This window comes from Pelophylax lessonae (assembly GCF_965119305.1).
Source record: "Pelophylax lessonae genome assembly, chromosome: 3".
NCBI lineage: Eukaryota > Metazoa > Chordata > Amphibia > Anura > Ranidae > Pelophylax > Pelophylax lessonae.
In genome coordinates this window covers 461,458,204-461,475,452 of record NC_138770.1, presented here as the reverse complement: position 1 = coordinate 461,475,452, position 17,249 = coordinate 461,458,204, and the positions used below count along the sequence as shown (strand labels likewise).

Here is a 17,249-nt window from a genome sequence, read left to right as displayed (position 1 = left end):
CATTTTGCTATCATCCATACCACATAACATGGCTATTATGCTCACATGGCTAAATATAGCTGACAGATAAACTGTGTTCCCAAGAATCATGATTTGGCATTTTGACATGCAGAGTTAAATGTAATTAGACCATACTGATAAAGCTGATGGCCAGAATAAAGAAAAATAAAACATATATATATATATATATATATATATATATATATATATATATATATATATATATACAGTGCCTTGCGAAAGTATTCGCCCCCCTTGAACTTTGCGACCTTTTGCCACATTTCAGGCTTCAAACATAAAGATATAAAACTGTATTTTTTTGTGAAGAATCAAAAACAAGTGGGACACAATCATGAAGTGGAACGAAATTTATTGGATATTTCAAACTTTTTTAACAAATAAAAAACTGAAAAATTGGGCGTGCAAAATTATTCAGCCCCCTTAAGTTAATACTTTGTAGCGCCACCTTTTGCTGCGATTACAGCTGTAAGTCACTTGGGGTATGTCTCTATCAGTTTTGCACGTCGAGAGACTGAAATTTTTGCCCATTCCTCCTTGCAAAACAGCGCAAGCTCAGTGAGGTTGGATGGAGAGCGTTTGTGAACAGCAGTTTTCAATTCTTTCCACAGATTCTCGATTGGATTCAGGTCTGGACTTTGACTTGGCCATTCTAACACCTGGATATGTTTATTTGTGAACCATTCCATTGTAGATTTTGCTTTATGTTTTGGATCATTGTCTTGTTGGAAGACAAATCTCCGTCCCAGTCTCAGGTCTTTTGCAGAGTCCATCAGGTTTTCTTCCAGAATGGTCCTGTATTTGGCTCTATCCATCTCCCCATCAATTTTAACCATCTTCCCTGTCCCTGCTGAAGAAAAGCAGGCCCAAACCATGATGCTGCCACCACCATGTTTGACAGTGGGGATGGTGTGTTCAGGGTGATGAGCTGTGTTGCTTCTACACCAAACATAACGTTTTGCATTGTTGCCAAAAAGTTCAATTTTGGTTTCATCTGACCAGAGCACCTTCTTCCACATGTTTGGTGTGTCTCCCAGGTGGCTTGTGGCAAACTTTAAACAACACTTTTTATAGATGTCTTTAAGAAATGGCTTTCTTCTTGCCACTCTTCCATAAAGGCCAGATTTGTGCAGTATACGACTGATTGTTGTCCTATGGACAGAGTCTCCCACCTCAGCTGTAGATCTCTGCAGTTCATCCAGAGTGATCATGGGCCTCTTGGCTGCATCTCTGATCAGTCTTCTCCTTGTATGAGCTGAAAGTTTAGAGGGACGGCCAGGTCTTCGTAGATTTGCAGTGGTCTGATGCTCCTTCCATTTCAATATTATCGCTTGCACAGTGCTCCTTGGGATGTTTAAAGCTTGGGAAATCTTTTTGTATCCAAATCCGGCTTTAAACTTCTCCACAACAGTATCTCGGACCTGCCTGGTGTGTTCCTTGTTCTTCATGATGCTCTCTGCGCTTTAAACGGACCTCTGAGACTATCACAGTGCAGGTGCATTTATACGGAGACTTGATTACACACAGGTGGATTCTATTTATCATCATTAGTCATTTAGGTCAACATTGGATCATTCGGAGATCCTCACTGAACTTCTGGAGAGAGTTTGCTGCACTGAAAGTAAAGGGGCTGAATAATTTTGCATGCCCAATTTTTCAGTTTTTTATTTGTCAACAAAGTTTGAAATATCCAATAAATTTTGTTCCACTTCATGATTGTGTCCCACTTGTTGTTTATTCTTCACAAAAAATTAGTTTTATATCTTTATGTTTGAAGCCTGAAATGTGGCAAAAGGTTGCAAAGTTCAAGGGGGCCGCATACTTTCGCAAGGCACTGTATATATATATATATATATATATATATATATAGAGAGAGAGAGAGAGAGAGAGAGAGAGATGTATATATATATATAAATATATATAAGCATATAAATAAATATATATATGCATATATATATATATATATATACATATATATATATATATATATATATATACATACATATATATATACATACACATATATATATATATATATATATATACATACACACATATATATATATATATATATATATATATATATATATATATATATAGAGAGAGAGAGAGAGAGAGAGAGAGAGAGAGAGAGAGAGAGAGAGAGAGAGAGAGAGAGAGAGAGAGAGAGAGAGAGAGAGATAAACAAACAAAGGGTTGGGGGGGTTGGAGGATTAATTAGATGAGGGTTATATAACTTACTGTGAGGTGAGCACTGAGCAGGCATTGAAAAAGGTGGTGGAAAAGCTTTTGTCTCAAGAAGTCGGAAGACATTGTGTATACAGAGCACTGGGTGTTGGACTTTTTATTCAGTGGATGCACAATTGGACTTTTACTGAGTTATATATGTTAAAAGCATTTTGGCTCATTTGTTTATTTTTTTGATTGTAAAGTGTTGCGCTTCACTATACTGGATGAGTATATATTACAGGAACTCAAGTATATATACTGTATACATTCATTTTAGTCATAGTTGATCTACTATCTTCTTATTATGCCTGAAAGAATACCTGTGCATAAAGGTTTATGCCTAAAGTTGTACAGGGTTTTCTCGTATGGGCATGATCTACAAAACTAAAGTTATATTTTCATTCCGACAGCCCTTTCACATTAAATTTGGGTTTCATTCTTAGTCACTTTTCTGAAAAACCATGTAATAGTAAAAAACTGTAGCATTTATTTAAAAAAAAAAAAACAGAACCTCGGTGCCTTCAGTTGAGGTACCGATGAGGTAGTTAGTGCCTTCGCACAGCTCTTTAGAAGGTTACTTCAATAGGCACTGCAGACAGATCTTGGATATGTAATAGCCTGTTTTCACCAATCTAACAAGCTTTCAATTGTACATGTAGAGATGCAATACAATGATTTTTGGTTAATAACAAGCATCCAGCACTGGCTATTTAATAGGCCACATTATTTAAAGTGCTTACCTACACTTTTCTTTAGAACCAAACAGGAATTATAGCATCAAATGGAAATAGAGATGTGCTTTAGGCCCCATTGAGATATACTGCGTTTTACCAAACCAGGAGAACCCAGGTCACCACTAGGACACAATAATTATGTCCGATTCAAAACTACAATGCGCCCTGAAGGTGCGGTGCAGTGAGTTGCGATAAAATGTAGACATGCTGCATTATATCACAGTGAACTGGACAGGGTCGCATGTCACTATACAGCAGCACGATACACTGCGCTGCTGTACAATGACATGAATTGTCACTTTTATACACTTCAAATAAAGTTCATACAAAAAAAAAAGGAGCTGTGTGATGTGCTGTGCCAGCTCACCGGAGCCAGAATAGAGTGCTGCCCACAAACGGCAGTGTGAACTGGCGCTTAAAATAGGAAAAAAAATTAATAAGCCCACGTTTACATTGGTCCATTTTGACATGCGATATACATGTCAAATTGCATGTCAAATTGGAGCCAATTGATGGAAATGGCACCGTCTTAAACGGTGCGACGCCGACCAACTTTGCGGCTCCGCACTGATTCCCAAAAGTAGTTTCTGCACTACTTTTGGCGAGTTTGGCGGGCGATTTCAATAGACATCTGGGCAGGAACCCACACAGATGCCTGTGAAATCGCCCCTGAAGTCAGACTGAAAATGCAGGTTTGATTTTAAATCGGCTTCAGTGTGAACCTACACTAAGCAGGGGCTATCTTCAGAGAAACCCTTAAAAATGCTGATATAATCAGAAAATAGAGAAATATAGGCAATTGGGCAACAATATGCTAATCTTGACATTCCTGTAAACATTGCCCCTCAAAAGACTTCTCATTGGTCAGTGACATCCCACATCATGTTAATGACCAATAGAGAGGTGATAACAGAGGGTGATCCTTGCTCAGATCTGCCTTAAACGTTGGCCTCTGGATCAGGATTTTAAATGTGGTTTTCACTGAAAGTATCTTCTAATTGTAAATGTTTCTATTATTTTTCATTATATCTTTATTTTGAGTTGTCTTTAAAAAGCCTTTTTTCTGTAACTTGCAGTGCACATTTTGAAGAATAATTTAAGTAACAATTAGGGCTTTTCTGAGATTGAATCAACTTTAGTGATATCTACCAAAAAGCACATTCTTAAAATTTAACTTCAGTCAAAATGTCTTTGTGTCTTGTAGGCAGTGGGGAAGGGTTAGGCCCTCTGTTATTGCTGTAGGAGGCATCAATTTTGAAATCTTCCCCCTTTTATAGTCCCAGTGTCCCAGAAGTTGTTTTATAGACAGGAGGAGAGAAACAAATCTCCAACATGGACAGCAATAAAAAGCTGTTAGTGGCTCTAGCCTTTCCATAATGTACTAAAAATGGGATCAGGACAGGAAGTGAGGGAAATAACCTCTTCAGTAGGGCAACCAAGGGTGGTAACCCTTTCCTGTGATTTTCAATATAAAAAAGATATTGCAATGCTTTGCAACACTTTCAATGCTCTGTTGGGTTCTCTTTAGGCCCTGTTCACACCTGAGCGTATTTCAGCTCGTAAAACACTCATCTCTGAAGTCTCAAAACGCCCAACAAGCAAATTCCTATTTATTTCAATGGCCCCTGTTCACATCTGCCTCCAAACACCTGCAAAAAATGCTTGAAAAAAGCCAGAAAAAACACCTGAAAATGATACTATGCAGGTCTCCAGCAGATCTAGTGTATCTATGAGCAAGCAGATACAATCTGACAGGAAGAGAGAATTACCATGGTGCTCCACAGTGCTGTGGTAGTTCAATGAAAACTACAAGCTGACACTCGCAAAAGCTGCTGGGTCTTGTAATTGTCCATTCACGGGAAACTGTGAATGAGTCATGCAGCCAGGCGGCCACTTTTTTTAAATTGTGACAACTAGCAGGGGGGGGGGGGGAGATCCCCGCTAATTGTCAGATTCAAGGAGGTACAGGGGCCGGTTAGTTCGTAACATGTTACACTCTAAATATGGGTGTAACATGTAACATATTAGGAAAGGTGAACTTATCCTTTAACTACTTCAGTTCCAGAAGATTTACCCCACTTCCTGACCAGGCCATTTTTTTTGCTATATGGCACTGCGTTACCTTAACTGACAATAGCGTGGTCATGAAAAAAATACAACTTTTGCCCTTTTTTACCCACAAACAGCTTTCCTTTTGTGGTTTTTGATCACCTCTGCATTTATTATTTTTTGCACTATAAACAAAAAAATATTGACAAGTTGTAAAAAAATATATTTTTTTTACTTTCTGCTATAAAACATATCCAAAAAATTTAAAAAAATCAAGTTTCGTCATCAATTTATACCAATATGTATTCTGCTACATATTTTTAGTAAAAAAAACAAAACAATCCCAATAAGGGTATATTGATTGGTTTGTGCAAAAGTTATAGCATCTATAAACTGTGGGATACATTTATGGATTTTTTTATTGATTTTTTACTAGTAATGGTGGCGTCAGTGACTAATTGCGGGACTGCGGTATTGCAGTGGACAAATTAGACATTAGCTGACATTTTTTTGAGGACCGGTGACACTAATTCAGTGATCAGTGCTAAAAATATGCACTGTCAATGTACTAATGACACTGGCTGGGGAGGGGTTAACATCTGGGGTGATCAAAGGGTTAACTGTGTGCCTAGCCTGTGTTTTACTGTAGTGTAGGCGGTGCTTTTACTAGGGGAAGGCATAGATCTGAGTCCCTGCTTTTCAGGAACACAGGATCAATCCCTTCCTTACTGAAAGGACAGCGATGTGCCTTGCTTACATCAGTGGGCGCCAGCGCGCATGGGTCCGTGGATTCCACTGATTAGCTCCCGCTATTAGAATCACAGTCGGAGTGATCCGTCAGCAGCGCGCACTCGAGCCCAATGCCCAGAAGTGCAGGATTACATATATATATATATATATATATATATATATATACGTGATCCTGCGCAACAGGGCCACCTTGTAGCAGAAAAACTGCTATAAGGCGGTCTGCAAATGAATAAAGCAGTGTGTGGCCATCTCTGGTCGACAGAAGTCAATTGTTTGATCAGCTTCTGTCAAAGGAGAACTTTTGTCGATTTGTGGCTGCAGGCAGTAATTTCTAAAAGCAGCAGGAGCCACTGCCAGAATAAAATGTCCCACAAGGGGGGTTTCCTCCATCCACCTTGTATGTGAGGACGGGGGATCTGTTTATTTATTTAAATTAATGTATGAAGAGAACCTCCTCTTGGATTGGGATTTTAAGGGCAATAATTCATTGATTGAAACAACATAATTTATATAAAAAAATATGAATTTATTGATTCATTATTCATTGTAAAAATTACATATACATACACCATATTTAAAGCGGTAGTATCCCGCTTTTTGACACTTTTAACTACAGGTAAGCCTATAATAAGGCTTACCTGTAGGTACAATTAATATCTCCTAAACCAGCACGGTTTAGGAGATATTTGCAGTGCATGCAGCCGCTCACGTGAGCGGCGCATGCGCTCTGAAGGTCCGGGGGGACCTTCAGTTTTCCTTGCCGGGAGCTTGCCGGAAAATTCCTCCAGTGCGCATGCGCGGGAGTGACGTCATCGCGGCTCCGGCCAATCACAGCGCCGGACCCGCCGAACTCGGTAGAGATGCCGAGGAATCATGACAGCGCCTGCAGCGGTGTCCGGGGGTCCGTGTCGGGGCTTCGTTCTAAGGTAAGTAATACATAATGAGCTAGTATGCGATGCATACTAGCTCATTATGCCTTTGTCTTGCAGTTTTTTTTTTTTTTCTCGGGTTTACAACCGCTTTAATACGTGAAAACATAAAATCAAATCAAGTGTGGTTACTGAGGTAGTTGTGTTGCTTTTTGCCCCGACCAGGATAAACCATGGAAAGGGGGTGATGGAAAATTGGACCAAACGATCCACAAAAATCTCCTTCTTTGGATCATTTGGTCCAATTTTCCATCACCCCCTTTCCATGGTTTATCCTGGTCGGGGCAAAAATCAACACAACTACCAGTAACCACACTTGATTTGATTTTATGTTTTCACTTATTAAATATGGTGTATGCATATGTCATTTTGACAATGAATAATGAATCAATAAATGAATATTTTTTTAGTATAAATGATGTTGTTTCAATCAATGAATTATTGCCTTTAAAATCCCAATCCAAGAGGAGGTTCTCTTCATACATTTATTTAGTTATAAAGGGATGTTGACAATTCTACACCCTCATCTGTCCGAGATATTACTATTATCTGTTTATTTATTTATTTTCATTGTGTCCCCTGGCTAAAATAAAAAAAACATAATAAAAGTATATATAGCTAGCCTAAGAATGAATGATCATGTAATTTGTCATCATTGTTGCAAACCTTTTAAGATGATCCATGTACAGTATGTGAGCAAATGAATAGAGTAATAATATTAGTAATCATTTCACATACAGCTATGTTGCCTTCAGTTTATACTGTCACAATTAGCATATGATGAAGTATCAAGCACTTCATATATTACTCAGCAAAATATAATTCCCTGAGTTCGAACTATGAAAGCTAGAAAATGTTTGCCATGGTTGTGTAACAACAATAATGAGGCTTCACATTGGCTTGGCATTGCTTCCTGATACTTCTGTCTGGCATGAGTGTTCTCATCCTGTGTTTACTAAAATTGGATCATTACGCTTATTTACAACACTTGAAATAGGCTTATAATAGGTAATAACATGAGCTGTAAGGCTGAATAATGGTTCTTAAAAAAATGTGCAAACAGTCTAAAGAAGATACATATTTAGGGATACTATCCCTCTATGAAACTTTTTTTTAAAAGAAAGGACTGCAGCAAATCTGTTTACATCTGTAATCAGAAGAAAATGGAAAAATATCTTTCATGTAGGAGATATCACCACTGAGGACACAAATGTAAAAATCTATTTATAGATCCATAAAAGCTAAAAAAAAAAGTTAATATATCCAGGTTTGGTTTGGATAACTCTCTCACCTGCTCATTTACTGTACTCCCTCTACAGCTCCACTCGGATCATGCATAGATCTCAGAGAGGTCCATGTCTGCACCCAGCATTAATTGTACTAATCACTCTAGAAGAGGAAATGCCAGTTGTCAGCTGAAGAGGATCACATTGTAGCGTGATCATTGTAAATGATTGCTGTATTTGAGCTGGACCTTCCGTTTCACTCTAGAGGGCTGCTAAAACCAAGTGTGGTGTCTGGATTTGTCATGTACTAAATATATCCGAGAAAGATAACCACACATGATAGCTTACCGACACTAAAGTATTCATTGAAACAAAGATAATGCTAACATAGTGCAGCAGAAGGCCATATAGTCTCTAATACATTACACACTGAGAGTGCTTAGCCATACAGTAATTCTGGCAGGAAATTATATTCATTTTAAATGTTAATCATCCAATAAAAAAAATGTAATCATGTATGACAAGTAAGGTTCGGTATGGTTAACCATTAGCTGTCTGTGTAAAATTTGTTTTTGCAGTACTGCAGATAAATTATGTTATTTGAAAATGCCTGAACGGGATGACTGTCATCTTATGCCTATGAGCTGTTTTTATGTAATAAGCCAGTATCAAGAGCAATGCTTATGCCCTAAGTATATAATCCTATTACAAGAGTAAGGGCCTGTGTCAAGGAGATTTGGGCTTGTGTTGATGGTATCAATTTGACATCAGTTTGAGATGCTTCTGAGATCATTCAGAACTTACTGACAGGTGTGTTTGACTTGTGGTTGACCTCCTTCTGATCTCACTTTGACTTGTTTTAAACTGTTTTGCATTCCCATAGACTTGTATAAGAGTATAAAACTCATCAGAAGTAATTAAAAGCCTACCGACGCTATTACTGCTTAACCTCTTTACAACAGCCTGCCGCAGATTTACTGTGGCAGGCAGCCGCTCTTGCGCAAATCGCCATAACTGTACGGCGGTCACGAGCAGGAGGCTAGGGCGCTTCCGCCCCCGCTTCGTTAGCGGGGAAGCTGATGCAGCGGGCAGACGGCTTCCGATTGCTGCCTGACACCCGCTATCGTTCCCTGCTGAGAGAGAACGGTCAGCTGTTGTAAACCCAATTGACCGTTCTTCTCCCTGGAATGATCATAGAAGCCCTGTGGTCCTTCTATATAGGATCACAGGTCTCTATGGTCATCCCACAAGACATGCCCCCCCACAGTTAGAATCACTCCCCTAGGCTCACATTTAACCCCTTGATCACCCACAATGTTAGCCCCTTCCCTGCAAGTGTCATTATTACAGTAACAGTGTATATTTTTAGCACTGATTACTGTCGTAATGTCACTGGTCCCCGTCAAAAATGTCAGTCAGGGGTCTGATCTGTCCACTGCAATGTCGCAGTCCCGCAATAAAATCGCAGATCGCCGCCATTACTAGTAAAAAAAAAAAACAATAAAAATTACATAAATCTTTCCCATAGTTAGTAGACGCAATAACTTCTGCGCAAACCAATCAAAATACGCTTATTGCAATTTTTTTTACCAAAAATATGTAGCAGAAAACAAATTGGCCTAAAATGTAAAAAAAAATTACATTTTTAAATTTTTTGTGTATAGCGCAAAAAATAAAAATCGCACAGGTGATCAAATACCACCAAAGGAACTCTATTTGTGGGAAAAAAAGGACGTAAATTTAGTTTGGGTACAGCGTCTCACGACCGCGCAATTGTCAGTTTAATTCACGCAGTGCCAAGTTTAAAAAAGTGGTCTGGTCATTAAGGGGGCAAATCCTTCCAGTCTTAAAGTGGTAAAGGGTAACTTCTCTTCCATGGGGAAAAAAAATAGTAAATACAGAAAAAAACAATATAGCGTATACAATTGCGACACAGGTCATATTGTAATTGAATGTTATTAAAAATGATCTTTCCTTTTCAACCTGCAGCTTTTATAATTTTCTGAAAATGCAATGCAATATGGCTACCTGGAGCTGTTCTGTACACAGAATGTGTACTGACCACACCCTAGAAACATAATTTCCTGCTTGTGTGATTGGCTCACCAATTTTCCCAGAAGTCTGCCTGAGATACAAGTCGGATTTCTGGCATCCCCTGCAACAAAAATCTTATTTTTGGGGCGATACTCCCAATAGGAACACTTCTAAAGGGATGCAGGCCCAGCAGCTTTTCTCATTAGAGCCCTGCAGATGCCACAGCTGATAGATAATTATGAAACCACTCCCATTTGACCCACTCAGCGCAGAGGAACAAACAGTAATTTCTTCAGAATAACAGAAGGTAGGAATTTGCAACCAAGTTAGTTAAAATTCTTGTAATGTACAGAGATTACCCAGAGGGGAGTGTTTTTTTCTCAACAAAAGTGGAGTTATGCTTTAAAGACGATGAATTGGGATCATTCACTGCACCTAGCATACCAACCAAAGTCTACTGTATTTTTAAGATTCACTCCAATTTACCATCCATGTTCTTTAGGACAAGTTTGAATACTACCTTTGTAAAATTAATGCATTCCCCAGAACTGTGGATTGTCTTAAAATGTATGTCCAATACCCTCCAAACAGGTCTATCTGCCTAGATAATGTGGCACACACCACTTGTGACAGTTTAATGTGCCACAAGGAGCTTAGTTCATTTGCTGATGCATGCGAAACCTACCATCTGTTGCAAAGAATGTCTAGCTGTGCAGTTTGAACATCAGTTCAACAGCATGCCCGTATTGATTATGTATGTAGTCAATAACTACACTGACAGTTTTCTTCTATGTACAGGTTATGTGATTCAATATGTGGATAATATGCAGAATACATGAGCATGACAGAGAGAGTATGTGAGTTCAGCTATGGATAGACAATCATGTTGTCATTCTGTTATTGCAATGTTGTCATAGAAACCTTGCAGATACTTTGGTCAATGTGTATAAAATTGGAACAACCTAGATTCTAGATAACAGTTTTCTAATACAGGTTAAAAACAAAAGTAAACACCCCTACTTTTCCCATTGCCATTGTGATAAATGTATATAGGAAGGTTCGGTACAGATGACTTTGTCATCAAGATTGTGATTTTGTACCCAAATTTAATTTTTACCTCATGGCAAGGTGACGTAGAAATACACCTGAACATACAAGAGCAGAGCAACCCACACACTTTAAGCCTGGACTAGGACAAGCTGAATTTTAGTTGTTTGTTGTGGGTTCTGCACTTAGTTCAGTAATGATTTACTAAAAACATCTGTAGACAAATCACAGATTTTGTCCTGCAAGTTTATGTTGCATTTTGAGGTGTATTCTACAGTATGTACATACAGTATATACTGTAGAAAACCAGGCTGTAAAGCATATCACAGCAAACCAATAGTGCCAACCTGGTCCATTTCAAATAGCAAGTATATGCAATATTGGCCATTATTATTGGGAATAGAACATTGCAGATACTAACAGACTAAATGCGTTAAAAGCTCTGAAATGTCCTTTCCCCTCTTGGATTTAGAATAAACAATTCATTCTCTTGTTCAAATATTTTTATTAAAAGCAAAAAAAATTTTAGTACAAAGGTACACATGTATAGTGAGTACAATGTAACAAAAGCTAAGGCATGGAAAAGACCATGTTGGGTCAAAAGAGGGTAAATAGCAAACATCAAGGGGAGGATAATTCTCCATAATGCTATACAAAGGTAGGCTGAAATTCTAGGCATAAACAACATATGAACATTCATAAACAGAGTAATAAACAGAGGTAGATGTTTGGCACCCCAATGGGGAACAATACCAAGGAGCTCAAGAGTACTAGGAGACTGCAGGTTGGGAAGGGCATTGAGGTGTACTAAGGGGGGATGCCTAGCTAGGAGCTCAAGCAAGGGTAGGGGCTGCGGGGGTAGATTAAAAAGGATAGACACAAAAAAGTAGTGGGGGGGACGAGGGGGCAAGCACGTAGGAGGAGAAAGGAGCAAGAGAAATGAGTAAGAGAAGGGGTAGGATAAGGGCTAAGGGGATGAAAGAGGAGAGGAAAAAAGGGGGAGGCATGTAAAGGAGCCCCCTAGGGGACGGTAGAAGAGTGGTGTCAGACTCAAGGGCGGGGTAAAAAAAGTTAGCTGGAGAATTCATGGATGTAGAAAGGTTTAATCAAAACCAGTGGGTAGGAAGTGGGTTACCCAAGGGTTCCAAATTTGGGCACTTTGTCCAATAGAACAGCTTCCAATTTGCCATGAATCATTGCTTGGGTAATTCTGTGTTACACCACAAGTACACAGAGGGAGAATAAACAATTAATTCTATACAGCTTTGATTTATAATACTGTAAATTTAAATATATGCAACCAGTACAGAAATCAGTGAGACATTTTGTGTCACATGATTTAATTTGTGAACTTTCTGTGACAAAATTTACAACTGTCAGCGAATGTCAAAGAATATAAATATAAAGAATGCATTGTAAGAAATAGCAAGCATAAAGTAAAAATGGAACTGAAGGAAGAACAGTGCCCGATACTCATGGTAAACTATCATATTCTCCCTTTCATAGCAGTATGGAAGAAGTAAGGGAGTTGTCATAAACAGTTTAATTAGAATTGTATTTATTTTTCATCACACCCCTCCCCCAGTGTAAAATAAAATGGCTTCATATATTAACCACTTGCCGACCGCCGCACGACTATCTACGTCGGCGGTCAGCCCCTCACAGGCAAACTAACGTAGGGCTACGTTGCTTGCTTGTGAGGGTCTAGGGAGCGAGCGCGCGCCCCCGGGGGCGCGCTCCCGCTCCCGCGTGGTCACGGACCCCCCCGCGCGTGTGACCAGCGGACCCGATGTCCGCCGGTCACTCGGCGATCGGCGGGGGAGAGGGAGAATGTCAGGCAGCTTGTGTAAACAAACTGCCTGTCATTCTCCTCGCTGCAAAGACACTGATAAAACGGATCTGGTATGTAGATCCGTTGATCAGTGTCCTTACAGCTAGAGCCACAGCCAATCACAGTAGAAACCACGCCCCTAGGGACACACACAGCCCCTCCCTTCCAAATAAAGTTAACCCCTTCACTACCAGTGTATTTTTACAGTAACAGTGCATATGTATAGCACTGATTACTGTAGAAATGTCACTGGTAACCCCAAAAGTGTCAAAAATGTCAGTCAAGGGTCTGATCTGTCCGCCGCAATGTCGCAGTACCGCAAAAAAAATCGCAGATCGCCGCCATTACGCGTTAAAAAAAAAACAACAAAAATGACAAAAATCTTTCCCTTTGTTAGTAAACGCGATAACTTTTGCGCAAACCAATCAAAATACGCTTTTTGCGATTTTTTTTACCAAACATAGGTAGCATAAAACAAATTGGCCGAAAATTTTTAAAAATTTTGATTTTTACATTTTTTTGGGGGGGAATTTCATATAAAAAAATGTGAAAAATATTGCTATTTTTGCAAAATTGACGCTCTTTTTTTGTTTATAGCGCGTGATCAAAAAATCGCACAGGTGATCAAATACCACCAAAAGAAAGCTCTGTTTGTGGGAAAAAAAGGACGTCAAATTCGTTTAGGTACAGCGTCGCACGACCGCGCAATTGTGCGTTAAATTCACGCAGTGCCGAATCGCAAAATACCCCCTGGTCGGAATGGGGGTAAAATCTTCCGGGGCTTAAGTGGTTAATGTGTCTGAAAAATGAGCGCTAAAAAATGTCTACAGTTATCAGACTAAATCACTATTTCATGTTCCAGGGGCAGTTTAGAGATACAAAAAAACAAGCTTGCACATGTGAGTAGAGATGAGGCAATGGTTTACTGCTACCAATGGTTCGAAGTAAATCCTGTTCAAAGTTTGTGGCCCAAGAAAATGTATTGTGAATTTCACTGGGCCAAATTCTTTGTGGCTATAGTGCACTACATGTCCTTTTGACTTAGATCAGCTGGCTTAGAAGGGTCAATAATGTGGGTTTTGTTATGTGCCAGTCCCCTCCCTAAAAAGGATGGGTTGTGCTAAATGTCTGTGGTTTGGTGGGCTACAAATACTTGTGTACATCCCCCGAATGTTCACAGTTCAGAGACTTAGCAGTCCTTTTTAGAATCAGAATTCGTTTAGGGTGGTTACCCTGGAATTTGCCTACATCCCTGTGTACGAGTTAAAGCAGAAAGGGTCCCCTAGGGGTGGGACTTTAAGTGGCAAAGACCAGAGCTTGAGTAGATTAGTCTAATCTAATCTACTCAAGCTCTGGTCTAAGCAGTCCTTTTTAGGACCACATTTTGTGTGTGTCAGCAAAAGCTGTAGTATCTGTTTAGCTGCTGTGTCTTCCTTGCAGTCTTTTATTTATTTATTTTTATTTAACATTTATCAATATATATTTGATTTATTGCTAAGTTAAAAAATGTGTCGGGTTTTCTTTTTCTGTTGGGGAGACATATGGCACTTTTCCACTGCAAGTACCGGCTCGGCTCTACTCGGCCCTGCTTGGCCCGGTTTGCTTTTCCACTGCTGGTACCGCATGGTACGGTGTTGGAACGGTTCTGTACGGTTTGGTATGGTTTGCTTTTCCACTAAAGTAGTACTAAAGTTAAGTGGGTGGGATAACAATGATTCTCTGACCAATCAGTGGCTAGTAGTGACTGCCTGCAAAGGATTGTGGGATATGGTACCGGTATGGTACCTCTTGGAACCACAATCGAGGTGGTACTGTTTTAAAGAGCCATACCATTTGGTTCCATGCAGTGGAAAGCGCCGCCGTACCGTACCGAACCGTTCCTACACCGTACCATGCGGTACCAGCAGTGGAAAAGCACAAAAGCGAGCCGAACCGTTCGGTTCCATGCAGTGGAAAAGTGCCAATATTGTATTTTATTTTCTGTTACTGGAGCCTTTTTTCTATTTTGGGATGCGCAGTGCATATTTTTACACAGACAAACCTTTATTTTGTTTACAGCATGTCACCTCATACTTGTGCACCCAAGCAAAACATATTTAATCCCCCTATTTCCATAGCTCTCATTAAATTTACTCAATCCTCTTAATTAATAAAAACAGAAGAAAAAATGGTCTCAGATAACCTTCATGCCCAGTTTTTTAATGCCAGCTTGGCAAAACTACACCCATTTCAGCTGATGGAATTAACCCACAGACACACGTATATGGCCTGTGGCAAAAAGGGCCATTCATTTTTACCAGACCACAGGGATCTCACAAATTGCAATAGAAGCAATAATGGGCTGCATGGCAAGGCCTACCAGTCCAAAATAGGCTTTAATTAGAACTTGTCCATCGAGTCCTTGAGTCCATCCTTCCCCTTCTCTTGCTCCTTTCTCTTGCTCCTTTCTCCAACTCCTACATGCTTTCCCCTCGCCCCCCCCCCCCCACTTCTTTTTAGTCTTTATCCTTCCTATTCTACCCCCTGCAGCCCCTACCCTTGCTTGAGTCCTTGAACATCCCCAACTAGACCTGTCAATGCAGTATATACCAGTATCCACATAATTATTTACAAAACTTTCCTTCATATGAGGTATTACTGAGGAAATAGTTTTGAAGATAGGTCTTGGGCAGCCTAGAAGCCTTCTTGAAGCCCATATTGGTTAATTTTGGTCTAACAGACTCCAGAGGCTCAAGCTTTAACCACTTTAATACAGGGCACTTCCCTCCCTTCCCGCCCAGGCCAATTTTCCCCTTTTAGCGCTGTTGCATTTTGAATGACAATTGCGCGGTCATGCAACACTGTACTTACACCAAATTTATATCATTTTCCCCCCACAAATAGAGCTTTCTTTTGGTGGTATTTGATCACTGGTGCGATTTTTACTTTTTGCTAAACAAATAAAAAAAGACAGAAAAGTTTGAAAAAAAAAAAAAGTTTTTTTGTTTAAGTTATACAATTTTGTAAATAAATACGTTTTTTCCTGCACCGATGAGCACTGATGAGACTGCACTGACAGGCACTGATGAGGAGGCAATGATGGGGTGGCACTGATGGGGTGGCACTGATGGGGTGGCACTGATAGGCGGCACTGATAGACGGCACTGATAGGCGGCACTGATAGGCACTGATATGTGGCACTGATAGGTAGCACTGATATGCAGCATTGGTGGGCACTGATAGGCGGCACTGCTGGGCACTGATAGGCGGCATTGATGGGCACTGATAGGCGGCACTGATGGGCACTGATAGGTGGCACTGACGGGCACTAATGGGCACTGATAGGCAGCACTGGTGGGCACTGATGGGCACTGATGGGCGGCACTGATCGCCACTGACGGGCGGCACTGATGGGCACTAATGGGCACTGATAGGCGGCACTGGTGGGCAATAATGGGCACTGGTGGGCGACACTAAAGGATGGCAATGATGGGCACTTGTGGGCAGCACTGATAGGGAGGGCACTGGTGGGCATCACTGATGGGGAGGGCAATGGGGGGCTCCCTGAGCCCTGATTGCCATCCCTGGTGGCCATAGTGGGCATCCCTGGGGTCATAGTGGGCATCCCTGGGGTCATAGTGGGCATCCCTGGTGGTTCTAGTGGCATCCCCCCCCCGAGGGTCTGCACTGGTAATCAATGATCTGATTACCAGTGCCGACCCCCCCCCCTGTCAGGGGAGCCGCCGATCGGCGCTCCTTTACTCGTGCCTGTCAGGCACGAACTAAGGAAAGCCGATCAACGGCTGTTCCTGTTTTACTATGTGACCAGCCGTGATTGGACACGGCTGATCACATGGTAAAGAGCCTCCGTCAGAGGCTCTTTACCGAGATCGGAGGTGCAGGGTGTCAGACTGACACCTCGCATCACCGATCGCCGCTCTGCGCGCCCCCGGGGGGCGCCCAGAGCTGTGTTATCCTGCCGCCGTCATATGACGTCCGGTCAGGATAACACAACCACATTCCCGCCGTCATTTTGTAATAGGGCGGGCGGGAAGTGGTTAAATAGAAGCATATCTCATTCACCAGGACAGATATGGGTCACTACCAAATGGCAAAAATGGACTCCTCTTTCACAGAATCAGAAGAGAGCGCATACCCATTCTCTTCATCTTTTGATACCTCTTCCTCCCCCTTTCCAGTAGTAGGAAATGAACCAAACAAGATTCTGAGATTAAATGAGGAGAAACTGAAGGGTGTCTCTTACAGTCTCTTCAGTCTTATATCTTCCACAGGAGCAGGGCCCACACTGAAAAGTTTAACTGCTCATTTTTGTCTAGGGGATTGCGGAGTGAGTACACCCCTCACATTTTTGTAAATATTTTATCTTTTCATGTGACAACACTGAAGAAATTATACTTTGCTA

At 40.7% G+C, this 17,249-nt stretch overlaps 1 protein-coding gene across 2 annotated transcripts in view; it reads right to left on the bottom strand.

Moving 5' to 3' along the window:
- Positions 1–17,249, bottom strand: part of PACRG (parkin coregulated) — an 819,947-nt gene that overhangs the window by 20,105 nt on the left and 782,593 nt on the right. The window contains exon 1 of one of the 2 annotated variants that reach the window (XR_014225050.1): positions 8,001–8,191. The exons of the other annotated variant lie outside the window; for it this stretch is intronic. The gene's annotated coding sequence lies outside the window, so the exon portion shown is untranslated. Of the gene's footprint in view, positions 1–8,000; positions 8,192–17,249 lie in introns of those variants that run through there. 2 annotated transcript variants of the gene reach the window in all.